This window comes from Stegostoma tigrinum, chromosome 21 (assembly GCF_030684315.1).
Source record: "Stegostoma tigrinum isolate sSteTig4 chromosome 21, sSteTig4.hap1, whole genome shotgun sequence".
Lineage (NCBI taxonomy): Eukaryota > Metazoa > Chordata > Chondrichthyes > Orectolobiformes > Stegostomatidae > Stegostoma > Stegostoma tigrinum.
The window spans coordinates 41,012,996-41,029,989 of NC_081374.1; positions in this window are offsets into that span (position 1 = coordinate 41,012,996).

Consider the following 16,994-nt stretch of genomic DNA (forward strand, 5'->3'; position numbering starts at 1 on the left):
CACCTTCTTTGTAGCCATAACTTTGTATTCCTCACTCTGTTCAATCACCCTATGACCTTTGTGTCTTTGTAAGGCATGACCTGCCTGTACTGCATGCAAAACAAAACTTTTCACTGTACTTAGGTACATGTGGTGATAATTAATCAAATCAAATCAAAAGATAACTGACCTATAATTTCCTACTTTCTGCTTCTATCCTTTCTTAAATAAAGAGATGATATCTGCTCCTTTCTACTCTGATAGGACTTTTCCAGAATTTGGGCAAGTATAGAAATTTAACTCAGTTCGTGAGAATCAGAGAGAGCTTGGACAGACATTGGTCAAAAGTGAAATTGAAACAGATGAAAAAACAGAAAGGGAAAGATTCAGAAGAAAGACAGAGATGAAGATCGATGGGAAAGACATAGACAAGTAGAGGAAAATGAAAAAGAAAGCAGAGTTGCAAAAGGAAGAGGAAATAAAAATCCAGGGAAATAAGAAAGATTATCTTTCAGAGAGCGAACTTTGTGCTGCATTCTGGCCGATGCAATAAATAACGCTTCTGGTCTGCCCTGTGGCTCTCTCCTCACTCTGATCACCAAAGAAAATGTGGACTCCATCAATAATTTTACAGGTTCAGCACCGGACGGATAGTTTTAAAGAAATAGCAGGAACTGCAGATGCTTGAGCCAGAGTCAATACAGTGAGGAGCAGGAGGAACACAGCAGGTCAGGCAGCATCAGATGAACAGGAAAGTTGACGTTTCAGGTTTACACCCTTCATCAGGGCTGGGGAGGGGGAAAGGAGCTGGGAAATAAATAAAGGGAGGAAGTGTGGGGATGTGGAAGGTTGGTGAGACGGTGATAGGTGGATGCAGGTAGAGGTAATGGGGATTGTTCAGTAGCACGGGTTGGGTGAATAGCTTCAAAATAAGATGGATAGGTGGTGTCAGGTCAAGGAGGCGGAGGTGAAAGGATGGGTTGGACATGGGATGAGGCTGGGAGTGGGGAGATTTTGGAACTAGTGAATTCTATGTTGAGGCCACTGGGCTATAAGCTCCCGAAGCAGAATATGAGTTGCTGCTCCTCCAGTTTCCATGTGACGTCATTGTGGTACTGAAGGATGCCGAGGATGTACATGAGCCTAAGGGAGTGGGGGGGGAGTTGAAGTAGTTCGCTACCAGAAGGTGGTGTTGATTATCGAGTACAGAGCGCAGATGGTCTATAAATCGGTCACTGACTTGGTCTGACCGATGTAGAGGAGACTACGTTGGGAACAATGGATACAGCAGACCAGGTTGGAAGATGTACAGGTGAACCCATGTTGGAAGAGGATATATAGGTGAATCCCTGTCAGATTCACCTGTGCATCCTCCAACCTGGTTGATTTGTATCCAGTATTGCTCCTGGTGTAGTCTCCTCTACATCAGTGAGACCAAGCGCAGACTCGGTGGCCAATTTGCCGAACGTCTGCACTCTGTACGCTATAATCATCACCACCTTCCAGTTGCCAACCATTTTAAGTATCCCTCCCACTCCCTGAGTGACATGTCCATCCTGGACCTCATCCAGTGTCACAATGATGCCACATGTAACCTGGAGGAACAACACCTCATATTCTGCCTTGGAAGCTTACAGCCAGATGGCCTGAACATAGAATTCACCAGTTTCAAAGTCTCCCTACCCCCCGGTCTCATTCCATGTCCAACCTTCCCTCTCATCCCTGCCTCCATGGCCTGACAGAACCTGTCTATCTTCTTTCCCTCTTATCCGCAACCCCATCTCACTGACCAATCCTCACCACTACCTACCTACACTCATTTCTCACCAGCCCACCTACCTTCCCCCAGCCCCATCCCTCCTCCCTCTATTTATTTCCTAGCTCCCTTACCCCTCCCCAGCCCTGATGAAGGGTGTAAACCCAAGATGCCAGCTCTCCTGCTCCTCTGATGCAGCCTGATCTGTTGCGTTCCTCCAGCCCCAAGATGTATTGACTTGGGTGGCTGTAAAACTTGCTTCATCCTACACATTAAAGCTGTTTTTTTTTAAAAAAACGCTTGCATTAAAGCCAACATCACTAACTACACACTTCAAACCAGCAAGAAATTCCAGCAATTTAACGAAAGTTTGGATGTATCTTGAGGGTTACGAACTTGTCATTCTTCATAGCATTATTGATTCATTGGGAGCTCAATGGCTAACCATGGCTCCACTGACTAAAAGGAGTGAGCGATGACACATTGACCCTTACGGTGGTTACAAGTTCAGAAGCAGCAGCTACTTATTTTTTCTCTCTGGTAGAGTTGTACGTGGAAATGCAGCCTTAGCAGCATTTTATTTGCTGAACAACATACAAGGCATTGAGAAGTTTCAATTATTTTCTGTGCAGTTCAAGAGTGAAAACGAGGCACTAGCAAATGGCTGTCTATCAATTGAAATAAAAATAGAAGCCTTGGTTACTGTGGCAAGAACAGAAACTGGACCAGATGTTATTCAGTTGACCTGTCTCTTTCCCCCTCTTGCTCTCACTCTGTCTGGATAAGAAAATCTAAATGATTAGTGATTGTAGCCAGTTTTCTGGGAATCAGAGTCATCTGGCACAGAAAAAGACCCTTCGGTCTAACCAGTCCATGTCAACCACAATCGCAAACTAAACCAGTGCCACCTGTCTTTACTTAGTCCAAATCCCTTCAAACATTTCTTTATCATATATTTATCTAAATGCTGTTGAAATGTTGTAACTGTATCCGCAACCACCACGTCCTCCAGAAGTTCATTACATACACAAACCATTCTCTGTGTTAAAAAAATTGCCCCCATGTCTCTTTTAAATCTTTCTCCTCTCACCTTAAAAATATGCTCCCTAGTCTCAAAATCCCACACCCTAGAGGAAAGGTACCTGCCATTCATCTTATCTATACACCTTATGATCTTATAAAACTCTATAAGGCCACTCCTCAACATGCAACTCTTCATTCTAAAAGCCTTTTTTTATAACTCAAACCTTCCATTAGCATCACAACCTGGTGAATCTCTTCTCTTCAAATTGACAATACAATTCAACAAAACTTTATTTCAAGAGACTCATGGTGCCTCACCAGCTTCTAATTTTGTCCAGGTGCTTTTGTGTTTTCCGCACAAAATTTAGTTAAGTTTTTTTGTTGTTAGTGAGAAATGTTTCAACTTCTTATTTAAGTACTAATTCCCAACTTATGTTAACAAGTGGGAATACAGCACCTGTATAACTATTGTAGCGATCTTTCTAGTCTGGGAACCAGAAGTGATGTATGGAAAGGTGATCTGTGTGTGCGTTCACGTGTGTGCGTGTTTCAATGTGGTGAGTGTGTGTGTGTGTATGTTTGGATGAGATATGTTTCTGACTCTGGCTTGATAAGTATGTGTGACTCTGGGTGTGGTGTGTATACGTATATGTGTGTGAATGGATATGGTGTGTGTGTCTGGATGTGGGGTGTGTGTGTGTTCATGTTTTTATGTGTGTGTGTGTGTGTGTGTGTGTGTGTGTGTGTGTGTGTGTGTGTGTGTGTGTGTGTGTGTGTGTGTGTGTGTCTGTGTGCATGTGAGTGTCTGGATGTGGTGGGTGTGCGGTGAGTGTGTGCGCATCGTCGTGGTGGGTTTGGAAGGGAATGTTTAAGAACCTGTGGTTATCGTTTAGCAACACTTGAGGAAGCCCTGAGACTGGCAAAGGCACCAAATATACTCTGGATGGGGGATTTCAATGTCCACCACCTGGAATGACTCAGCAGCAGTATCAGTGATCAAACCGATCAGGGTTAGTAGATTTGAGCGATAAGGAGAGGCTGAATAGTCTGGAATCATTTTCCCTGGCTTGTCAGAGGCTGGGGGATGATCATAAAGAGGTTTATAAAATCATGAGGGGCATGGATAGATGAATAGCCAAGGCCTTTATCCCTAGGGTGGGGGAGTCCAAAACTGAAGGGCATGGGTTTAAGTTGAAAGGGGAAAGATTTAAAAGGGAACCTAAGGGGTATCTTTTTCACACAGAGAGTGGTGCATATATGGGTCGAGATGCCAGAGGAAGTGGTGGAGATGTGGAGGCTTTGGAGACGGTGCAAAGGAGGTTTACCAGGATGCTGCCTGGACTGGAGGGCTTGTCTTTCAAGGACAGGTTTACTGAGCTCAGATTTTTCTCTCTGGAGAGAAGGAGGAAGAGAGGTGACCTGATCGAGGTGTACAAGGTAATGAGAGGCATGGATAGAGTCGACAGCCAGAGACTTTTCCCCAGGGCAGGATTGACTGCCCGAGGGGTCATAGTTTTAAGGTGTTAGGAGGAAGATATGGAGGAGACACCAGAGGGAGGTTCTTCACCCAGAGAGTTGTGAGCGCATGGAATAGTTTACCAGTGGTAGTCGTGGAAGCGGAGTCATTAGTGACATTTAAGCAACTGCTGGACATACACATGGACAGAAGTGAATTGAGGGGAATGTAGGTTAGGTTATTTTATGTTTGGATTAGGATTATTCCACGGCACAACATCGTGGGCCGAAGGGCCCGTGCTGTGCTGTACTTTTCTATGTTCTATGTTCTATGTTGTAATTGCAACATTTAAAAGGTATCTGGGTAGATACCTGAATACGAAGTGTTTAGAGGGATATGGGCCAAAGACTAGCAAAAGGGGCTAAATTAATTTAGGATATCTGCTCAACATGGGCGAGGTGGACTGAAGTGTCTGTTTCCGCGATGTACATCTGTATGACTCTATGACTCTATAACCAGGTCCTAAAGGACTTAGCTGCTTGACTGGGTCAGTGACAGCCGGTAAAGGAACCAACAAGAGGAAAAAACATCCTTGACCTCATCCTTACCAATCTTCCAGGTACAGATGCATCTGTTCATGACAGTATTGGTCACACTGACTACTGCACAGTCCTTGGGGAGATGCAGTCTCGCTTTCACATTGAGAATACACTCCATCGTGTTGTGTGGCACTATCACTGTGCTAAATGGGACAGACCTTGAACAGGTCTAGCAGCTCAAGGAACAGACTAGCATCTATGGGATATTGTGGGCCAGCAGAATTGTACCCCAGCACAACCTGTAAGCCAAAGCTCAGCATATTTCCCACTGAACCATTTCCAGCAAGCCAGGGGATTGACCCTGGCTCCACGCGGAATGCAGGAGGGCACGCCAGGAGTAGCACCAGGCACACCTGAAAATCAGGTGTCAACCTAGTGAAGATATAAAACAAAACTACGTGTGTACATAACAGCATAAGCAGCAAGTGATAGACAGAGCCAAGCGAACCCACAACCAATGGATCAGATATAAGCTCTGCAGTCCTGCCACATCTGGTTGTGAATGGTGGAGAGACAAGTAAGCTACTGAATGGAGGACGAGGGTCCACAGGTATCCGCAACCTCATCGATGGAAGACCCCAACACATCAGTGCAATAGATAAGGCTGAAATGTTTGTAGCAATCTTCAGCCGGAAGTGCCGAGTGGGTGATCCATCTTGGCCTCAACATCACAAATACTATCGATTCACTTCACGTGATGTCAAGAAATGGCTGAAGGTGCTGAATACTGCAGAGGTTACCGGGCCCTGACACCATTCCAGCAATAGTACTGAAGACTTGTAGTCCAGAACTCGTCACTCCCTTCACCAAGCTGTTCATGTACAGTTACAACACTGGAATCAACAATGTGGAAAACTGCCCAGGTATACCCTGTACATAAAATGTAGGACAAATCCAACCCAGCCAATTACTGTCCCATCATTCTACTGTCAATTATCAGTAAAGAGATGGAAGGTGTCAGTGACAGTGCTATCAAGCAGCACCTGCTCAGCAATAACCTGCTCAGTGACGACTAGTTTGGGTTCTGCCAGGGCCACTCAGCTCCTCACCTCATTACAGCCTTGGTCCAAATATAGAGAAAATAGCTTAGTTCCAGAGGCGAGGTTGACAGCCCTTGACATCAAGGCTGCCTTCTTCTGAGTGTGGCGTCAAGTAGCCCTGGTAAAACTGGAATCAGTGGGAATCCAGAGGTAAACTCTTGGCCGGTTGGAGTCATACCTGGTACACAGTAGATGGCTGTGGTTGTGGGAGGTCAATCATCTCAACTCCAGGACATCTCTGCATGAGTTCCCCAGGGCAGAGTTCTAGGCCCAACCATCTTCAGCTGCTTCATCAATTACCTTCCCTCCAATCATAATGTCAGAAGTGGGGATGTTTGCTGATGACTGCACAATGTTCAGCACCATTCGCAACTCCTCAGATACTGAGGCAATCCGTGTTCGTACGCAACAAGATCTGCATGATATCCTGGCATGGCCAGGCAATGACCATCTCCTTCAAGAGAAAATCTAACCCCTGCTCCCTGACATTCAGCTGTGTTACCATCACTGAATCCCCTACTATCATCAACCTGAGGGTCACCATTGACCAGAAACTCAACTGGACACATTACATAAACACAGTTTCTGCAAGAGCAGGTTGGAAACTAGGAATATTGTGGCAAGTAACTCACCTCTTGACGCCCCCCCCCCAAAGCCTGTTCACTATCTGTAAGGCACAAGTCATGAGTGTGATGGAATACTCCCCACTTGCCTGGATCGGTGCAGTCCCAACAAGAATCTTGACACCATCCAGGACAAAGAAGTCCACTTTATTGGTCCACAAACATCCACCCTCTCCACAACTGACACTCAGTACCAGTAAAATGTACTACGCACAGGATGCTCAACACAAATTCACCAAAGATCGTTGGACAACTCTTTCCAAACGGATGACCACTTCCATCTAGAAAGACAAAGGCAGGAGATACATGAGAACATTATTACCTTCAAGTTCCCCTCCAATCACTCACCCTCCTGACTTGGAAATGCATTGTCATTCCTTCAGTGTCCCTGGGTTACAATCCTGGAATTCCCTTCGTAAAGGTATTGAGGTTCAACCTATAGCATGTGGACTTCAGCAGTTCGACAAGGCAGCTCACAATCAACTTCTCAAGGGCAACTAGGGACTGGCAATTAATGCTGGCCAGCTAGCAACGCACACATCCCATAAGTGAATAAAAATAAAAGCATTTTTCAAGTGTGGCCACTATTGGCAAATGTGACTTTGCACAAAAAACAAAAGCCTGACCAAAAAAAGATAATCCATTCAGTGATACTGATTAAGGGAGGCACATTGGCCAGATGCTGTGAATACCTGCCCTGCCCTTGTTCAAGATGGCATCATGGTATCATTTATGCCCACCTGAGGTTGTAGCTGGTGCGTTAGTTCAATGTCTCATTGGAAAGATGGAACTTCCTAAAGTACAGTCTCCCTCAGCCCTACACACAGATGCATCAACACAGATTGTTTCCAAAATGTCTACACAGTGGAAGTCAGACCCACAACTGTGGTATTTTCCCTGACTGCCACTGTTGGCACCTTATGGTATCTGCCTCCTTTACAAGTGTGAAGAATTAGGAAAGGCGTGTTTGAGATTGTTTGTTGCCAACAATCCTGGTTTGCCCATACTCTCTCCAGGTCCAGTCTTAAAATCAGTGGTAGAGGATACATCATTGCAGAGTCTTTACAGAACAAGAGCTTATCATTGTGAACAAACTGGTTTATTTATTTGCGTATAGTGCTTATTTTGCCCAGCATCCTTGTTGTGCATGTGCAGGCATTAGACACATTAAAAAAATACACCAAATGTGCAAATAACTTTATTAACATCCCACCGCCAGGAAAAGCACCCATGTGACAAAAGCATTAGCATCAAGCAGAGCTCCTAGGACTAATGCTGATGTGGAAAAAAAGTGAGGGAGAGGGTAGGGATGAATTCACAATACGTTTGTGGGGGAAATAAAGCACTCTATACCCCACAGTGCCAGTGTCTCTCAGACAATCTGGTTATTTGCACAAAGACAATAAATATGTGTCAATACTTATTAAGCGGAGTGACTGGGGACTCTTGGGAGCTTCAAGGAATGCAACTGCTCCCTGTGAGGGTGAGTGGAGAGCTCTCCAAATTTGGGTTGGAACTAATACAAACCACACATTAACTCTTTCAGAATCATTATCTCATACAACCACAACTTCCTGTACTATTCCAAGTGTTACACATTGGCACGTGATTAAGGTTTCTCCCATTAGTAAGGCACTCAAATGGTTAGAAGTGAGTTTCTGGAGTAAAAAGCTGGGAAGAAACACTATATAAATTATGCCAGCACCAAGACCAATACTGGGAGAACTGAAGGATCCTTTAATGGATGAAATGTTATAGTGAGATTATATTGGACTTGTTCGGGTCATGTAGAAGATTCCTTGGAACTATTCAGAGAAGAGCAAGGTGTTTCAACAATTCTCAGCCGGCGCACCCCCTGCACCAAATATTTGTTAATCCTGTCATCCCACTCATTACTTTTAAGAATGCCTAGGTGGAATCGAATGATAGGCCAGCACAGTGGTTAGTATCCCTGTCTTACAGTACCAGGGACCCAGGCTTGATTCCACCTGTGGGTGATTGTGTGGAGTGTGCACATTCTCCCTGCGTCTGCATGGGTTTCCTCGACACAGCCCAAAGATGTGCAGGTTAGGTAGGTTGGCTGTGCTAAATTGTCCTTGTGTTCAGGGATGTGCTGGCTGAGTGGATTAGCTGTGGGAAATGCAGAGTTACAGGAAAAAGGTTACATGGGATGCCTTTCAGAGGGTTGGTATAAATCCAGGACTCTACCTGCACTCTAAGGATTCTCTGATATCTGTGCTTACATTATACTGCATACACAGTTCACTGTGTGAGACACTTTGACACTCTTGCCATGAAACGGCATTAAACAGATGAAAGTATTAAGTTATTAAAATGAACTGAGTGTAGGCCATTCCTGAATAGGGAGATTTACTTTTATTTTTTATACTTCAAGTTATGTTAGTGAGGTGACATTTTGCAGGAGAAATTTGGATAAGCCACTCCAATTGTTATAAATATTTTCACAGATCAGAGGCAGTTGACAGTCAGCTAGGATCTATTTACTCTACCTAATTTGTGACATCAGCTAGATAAAACTGTTTTATCAAACACTTCCATCTTTTAATTTTCTTGTTGGAAAATTGGAAGTTCTTGCTGATACAGATTGCGGGATAGAGCTTCCTTATTTCCCAATTCTGCGACCATAAGCCGTTCCCAGAGGTACACGAGGATGACTGAACTCAGCAGCTCCACACACTGAGGTGCCACTTCTCCTTGGAAGTTCCCTGGAGGTTTTATCACATAATTTCCTGTCTCTAGCTGCCCTGTCTCCATTGGTCACTGAACAGACCCATGTGATTGTTACCCAGTTGGCTGAATCCAGGCTGTCCATCAAAAAGTCTTTCTTTGGACATTGACCATGAGCTAATGGAGTTGTCCAAACAAACTGCAAAACAGAATCACTGCTAAGGAGTCCATCTCTCCATCAATACAATATGATGGAAGACACTGTTCAGGCTATCAGGTTGACCAGAGTCAGGGTGGCACTGGACAGCAGAGGAGCTGGCAAATGTTGCCAACAAAATGTGTTTATTCTGCATCACTGTGCATCCAGTCCACTTGAGCCATCCATAGTTTCAAAAGCAGGTGGTGGGATTTAAATTTAGTTTTTAAAAATTGTGGAATTAGGAATCTGTTGCTGATTGTGCAATCACTATCACTTGTCAGCAAAACCCATCTGGTTCACTAATGTGCTTTAAGGAAGAAAACTGCCATCCTTACTTGGTCTGGCCTACATGTGACTCCAGACCAACCTCAATGTAGTTGACTCATTACTATTCTCTGAGATGAGCAATAAATTCTGGCCCACCTGGTGATGGCCTCATCTGTGAATGAATTTAAAAAAAACAGCTGTTTCCCTGCGGACGGTCTATTTCAAGGTGAAGAAGATACGAGATTTAAAGAGAATTTGAAGGAAGGTCTTTTCACCCAGAGGGAGGTGGGATCTGGAATGCACTGCCTGCGAGGGTAGTTGAGTCAGGGAACCTCACAACTTTTAAAAAGTACTTGGATAAACACTTGAAATGTCATAAGGTTCAAGGCTATGGGTCAAGCGCTGGAAAGTGGGACTAGCATACACGTAGTATGTTTGTTGTACAAACTTGATTGGCTGAAGGCCTCTTCTGTATTGCATGATTCTTTAATTCTTCACCTGCATCAACCTTCCAGCCACTCCATGCCATTATGTCCTATCCTTAAGAGATGGCAGGGGCCCCTGGTGGAAGGTTATCTCTGAGGGAGGCCTCCGCTTTACCATTGGGAATTTGGTACTGACAGTGTTGCTCTGAGCAGCCCTGTCAAGGTTAAGTAGGTCCTTGAGCTCCGACAGCCCCTATAATCCTGCGGACCTGAGGAGCTTGGAGCTCACGTGTCCACTGAATGTGGGAGGTTACAGTCTCTGTTCCATTATTTGAAGTGGCAGCTCCTCACACTTTGGCTGCACTTCAGCTCTATACCCCTCATCTTTGGCCAACTCACATGTGGTTGGATGTGCAGACCTGAGAACCTCTTAATTGATCTGCTTCTGGACCTGGCCAATGTGACCATTTACTGTTCTAGCCAGTGGGACATGAAGGGTCATTAGACTTGTCAACCTGCCTGTCTCCTGTTGTTACACCTATGGCCAGGTGCCTGTACCTTAAAATGATCAGTGTGCACTGCAGGATCTGGAGGATATCACCAATCTCGCTGAGCTGGTGCATTTGATTGCAAGCATTTCATCACCCAGCTAGGTAACATATCCAGAACTGGCACAACTGGGGTAATATACAAAATACTCTGCAAGAGAAAAGCTACAGAGGCCAAACCAGGAGAAAACTGACTATACAGATATAATAAGTAGCCAACAAGAGACACGGCCAACTCTCACTTGCCTCACAACACATGGACAACAAGGGACATGAATTCGATTATGACAACATATTAATATCACAGAAGACAAACAGAGACACACCAGAGAATTCCTGGCGACTTGGTATTCCAACCGGAAGTCCATCAACAAACACATTGAATTTGACACTGTGTACAAACCACTTAGAAACAAAACCAGAAACAATACTGATCGCCCCAGCAAACTGAAGGATATAAATAACAAGCGGGACAGAACACCAACACTTCATAGGAGGTGCACTGGCCATGTTACCTAGCAGGGTGACAACCAAACCCAGACGCTTGGCGAGCATGAGTACAAACTTCATCCACAACCCGAGCTACAAAATCGTCTCAAAAACTTTAGATATCATCAATATTTTCACAATGTAATTTTTGTTAAACTATCCCTTTATGGATTTTTCTTTAATTTAATAGGCCACACTTTTCTATTGTTTAGCAAGAAAAACATCAAAATTGAAAAAGCACAACAACTTCTCCTGCAAATTTTGCAAGGAGGAGGATCTCGCAGATCAGTCTTAGATACAGACAACACAAACAGCAAAAACAGAGAGAATGCTGCATTCCTCCTTCTTAGAAGCTAGTGGAAGTGTTTCCCCAGAGCGAGAGCACAAAGCAGAGAAATTATTCTCTGCTTTTGCCTGTCTGCATTATGTATCTATATGTAAGTAAATTAAGATTGAGGCAAGATTCTGTGTATCTGCAGGGAATCAGAAGATGTTCCAGTCATATACTTAAAACAATGCTGCAATCATGGTTGCAAATATTGTGTGGACAGTACAGTATCATAACAGTCTGATAATCAGTCTTTCAACAGAATCAAATAGTCTAGAATGGAATACAAGAGAATAGAAATCTATTGTCACATGTATTTTGACATGAAAAGCGCAATGTAAAGTTCTATAAGTCACCTTACCATATTGTTTGTGTGAATAATAGAAGTCAGACGTATAATAGTTTAAAACATAAAATTAAGACAAAGTTTGTTACAATTCAATAAGTGGCTCCTGGCTGCGGGGAAAGCCAATTAAGAAACAATGGAATACTCCAAAGACAGGGGAAAGGAACCACCATTCTGGGATGAGTACACAATGGTAGGACATACTGGGATGAGACCACCATGGAATGCTGGGCTAGAGGCTTCTGGTGACGAACACCATCACTCAAGTTAAGACTGCCTGCTAGCCCACTGAAATACCTGGGAACCATCACCAAAGGCCTCCAGACAGTGATGAGAAGTTCACACAACCAACAAGGGAGACTGCCACACAGGGAGACTATGACACAGGGAGACTGCCACACCGGGAGACTGTCACACAGGGAGACTGTCACACAGGGAAACTGTGACACAGGGAGACTGTGACACAGGGAGACTGCCACACCAGGAAACTGCCACACCAGGAGACAGTGACATAGGGAGACTGTACAACAGGGAGACTGTCACACTGGGAGACTGTCACGCCGGGAGACTGTCACACCGGGATACTGTGACACAGGGAGACTGCCACACCGGGAGACTGTCACACAGGGAGACTGTCACACCGGGAGACTGTGACACAGGGAGACTGTGACACAGGGAGACTGCCACACCGGGAGACTGTCACACAAGGAGACTGCCACACCGGGAGACTGTCACACAGGGAGACTGTGACACAGGGAGACTGTCACACAGGGAGACAGTGACACAGGGAGACTGTGACACAGGGAGACTGCCACACCAGGAAACTGCCACACCAGGAGACAGTGACATAGGGAGACTGTACAACAGGGAGACTGTCACACCGGGAGACTGTCACACCGGGAGACTGTCACACCGGGATACTGTGACACAGGGAGACTGCCACACCGGGAGACTGTCACACAGGGAGACTGTCACACCGGGAGACTGTGACACAGGGAGACTGTGACACAGGGAGACTGCCACACCGGGAGACTGTCACACAGGGAGATTGTGGCACAGGGAGACTGCCACACCGGGAGACAGTGACACTGGGAGACAGTGACACAGGGAGACTGTCACACCGGGAGACTGTCACACAGAGAGACGTTCACACCGGGAGACTGTCGTATGGAGCTGGAGGAACACAGAAGGCCGGGCAGCGTCAGAGGAGCAGGAAAGTTGAACCTGAAGAAGGATCTTGATGCGAAACATCAACTTTCCTGTCCTCTGAAGCTGCCTGTCCTGCTGTGTTCCTCCACATCCATACTGTATTATCTTTGACTCCATCATCAGCAGTTCTTACTGTCTCAAACTATGGGTTTGTTCCAAAAGTATCCTGGAATACTGTGGCTTCCTGCTTTCTCCATCTTCCAGCATCATGTGCTACTCTCTGTTTATTCTCCAAAGGGAATACCTAACACTCAATCCATGTCTGGGAGCAACTGGTTTGTGCAGAAGCTGTGAAGTCAGCAAAAATGTACTTTCACACCTATCAGAGCACTCCCTGCACACCTTTGCAGCTTGAAATAACAACTGGATAAAGTTCAACAGTGTGGGGTTTGGAGAGGACGTCACCTGGAGTTCTGAGGCCCCAAAGCACACTGCTATCATCAAAGTAGTGGCACAGACTGACAGTGTTTTAAGTCTGTTCAGATGCTTTCAGTGGACAGTCGCTGTGTAAACTAGGTTCCACCAAAATGATAACTGATGTTATTGGTGCCTGAAAGAAGTGTGCACTGTTTCAGAGAACCACATTATAGTGTTACATAGGGTCTCATAGAGTGCAAAAGTTAAATTAACATGAAGCCAGTTTTATGCCCTGTCCCAATTCTGTCATTTGGCCGCGCACGCCCGCACACACACACGCACACACAGTTAACAATTTCTCAAAGTGACTTTGAATTAACTGCAATCAAACTAATCAGAACTGTCTAACACTATAAATAAAGCTGTTCAGAATATAAAATATTACTCTACCTCTTGAATCTGTGGTTTGTTCTGGAATGATCACAACTGCTGCTTTAAATCTGCTCGTTCTTCAAGTTTATGAATAGAAGAGAAGAGATTTGCATTTGGAAGTTTGATGATCTGTAATTATAACCGCCTTCCCGGAAGGGAATGCATAAGGCAGAAGTAATGAAGCTACTGGAAGCTGAATTTCCTCACAGTGTATAATCAAAGGTTCAGAACATCAGAGGAAAAAGACCAATCCAACTGCTAACAATTTGACGTATAAAAGAACAACGATTCTTATTCTGAACAAGGCAACAGTTTACATGTTCCTCAAAATATCACCTTAGCCTTGGTTCTTAAAGCTGCAGCACTTAACTCTCTCTTGACTCAAGTTGCTAAAATGTAGTAGGTGGTCCTTAAACCTATTGGGTAACAAAACCCTTTGCTCTTTATTTCCTGACCTGATCTGCATTATTCATTGAACAAATGAAAGACTGATAGGAAAACACAGGGCAGTTACGGTGATTTTATTTTAAGTCTCATGGTATTCAGAGTTAGAGGGTGCAATTTTCTCCTTGATAACCAATGTTTGGAAAAATAAAAGAACAGGGTGGAAGTGGACAATATGAAAGTAGCTACAGATCGGTTTCTCAAGAACATAAACATATCCTGAGTGCTCTAGGGAAAAATAAGCACTTCTGAATGCCATCAGGAATAAGTAAAGATATAAAGTTACAATATACACAGAGCTTTATCAAAGGGGATCGAAGGTTGTGAGGAAAAGGTTGGAAAGCCGAGTTGAGGCTTATCAGATCAGCCATGATCTTGTTGAATGACAGAGCATACTCAATGGGCTGAATGGTCAACTTCTGCTCCTACATTTTATGATCGTCTGAGTAGTCATTTATATAAATCACCAGTTATTTGTATGTTGGGTATATTGACTTTAAGTTGTTTGTATGAGGGATGTGAGTCACCAATTTTATTAATCATGTCAGCCGACGAATTAGGCTTTGGCTGACATGCATGGCTTTAACAGGTCAAAGCGAGGAATGTGGACCTTACAGTCTGGTATTCCTAGCCTCCTCCAGTGGCCACCTTACATCACCCTAGAGGCAATGCTTTCAATCATATTCTTGGCCCTGCAGCTAAAGTTTGCTTGGAGTTTGCTAAGGTAAGGAAAACATTAATTTATGGGGCCTTCACCTTGCCACAAAACTGCAAGAGAGAGAAAGAGTTTGCAACATTGTACCACCTTCTGTGATGTATACAATATCTTATTAGCAGTCAGATTCAACCCCTTACACAGCATCTTCTATTCCAGTCAACATCTGAATTTCAAAGGCACAATGCTTAGAATGCCGTTGGAGCTGCAGCGTCTCCTTCTGTAAGTTTATCGAAAGCCCAGTCTGTACGTAAACAAATGGGCTTCCTGGAAGAATAATGTGGTGTGCAGAGGGGTGACTGCACATTCCCCACTTTTGCAATACTGCGTTCAATTCTGGTCTCCTTGCTTTACAAAAGATGTGTTTAAACTTGACAGGGTTCAAAAAAGATTTACAAGGATGTTGCCATGGTTAGAGAGTTTGAGCTATAGGCTGGGGCCACTTTCCCTGGCGCTTCGGAGGCTGAAAGGTGACCTTATAGAAGTTTATAAGATCGCGAGGGGCATGGATAGGGTCAAGAGCCAAGATTTTTTCCATAGTCTAGGGTCCAAAACTAGAGGACATAGGTTTAAGGTGAGAGGGGAAAGATTTAAACGGACCTAATGAGCAACATTTTCATGCAGAGGGTGGTATAAGTATGGAATGAGCTGCTCAAGGAGGTGGTGGAGGCTAGTAAAATTACAACACTAAAAAAGCATTATCATGGTTATACAAATAAGAATGGTGTAGAGGGAGATAGGCCAAATGCTGGAAAATGGCAGATTAATTCAGTTTATCTGGTCAGCTTGACCGAGTTGGACTGAAGGGTCTGTTTTCGTGCTGCGCATCTCAATGACTCTGCGTCTCGGAAATTCCTGATGTTAGGAATCCTGCTTTGTTAGCCATACCTCAACAAATAGATATTTATCACCGGAACAGGGTGTGGAAGATGCTAGCCTCAGACTATTATTGTACTGAGTGCTTTCTCTATAGTGAGAACCAGGTATAGAGTACCAATGCTAGTCCAGCTCTTGGTAAAAAAAATACAGTCATTTGCATTTTACCACCAATGTAACTTCGGTGTACATCTGAAAAGACACCTAAACGAACTGAGGCAAGTCATGCAAATGAGGTATTGGAAGGAATGGATTGCAGGTTCATAGATTCAGTCAAAAGTCAGACTGAAATTGTAGCACAAACTGTCATTATAGGCCTTAAGGCCAATGGTTAACATAAGAGAAGAACAAAAAACAATGTATCTGTGACATTCTGGATGGGGTGATGGAGAGACTAAAATTAGTCATGCCACACACTTTCAGGTAACTGCTCAGAGATGGGGGTTGGCTGAAGGAATCATCTTTAGATTTTTAGCTACACAATTCAAAGCAAATTCTGTTTGCAAATCCATAAATTTAATAAAATACAAAATGGAATTGAATATTGAATTCCCTTCCAGCTGAATAAATAGGAGTTCTGTAAAGCCTGCTGAATATTTATAGTGAAGAACATGGTAAGGGCTAAGCTGACTTTGATGGAATTCCGATGTGTAGACCATTTCTGTTACAGTGGAAAATGAGAAGAATCTGAGGCACATTTTGGTGATTCTTGAATGAAACATCTCAAATACAAACAATATAAGATAAAATATACCTAAGGATTCAGAGATAACACAGTGTGGAGCTGGATGAATACAGCAGGCCAGGCAGCATCAGAGGAACAGGAAGGCTGATGTTTCAGGCCTGGATCCTTCTCCAGAAATGGGGGAGGGGGAGGGGGCTCTAAAATAAATAGGGAGAGAAGGGGAGGTGGATAGAAAATGGATAGAGGAGAAGATAGGTGAAGAGGAGACAGACAGATCAAAGAGGCAGGGATGGAGCCAGTAAAGGTGAGTGTAGGTGGAGAGTTAGGGAGGAGATAGGTCAGTCCAGGGAGGACGGACAGGCCAAGGGTTTGGGATGAGGTTAGTAGGAGATGGGGTCGGGGCTTGAGTTTGGATGTGGGGATAGATGGGAGGAAGGACTGGTTAGGGACACGGCGACAAGCTGGGCTGGTTTTGGGATGTGGTAGGTGGAGGGGACATTTTGAAGCTTG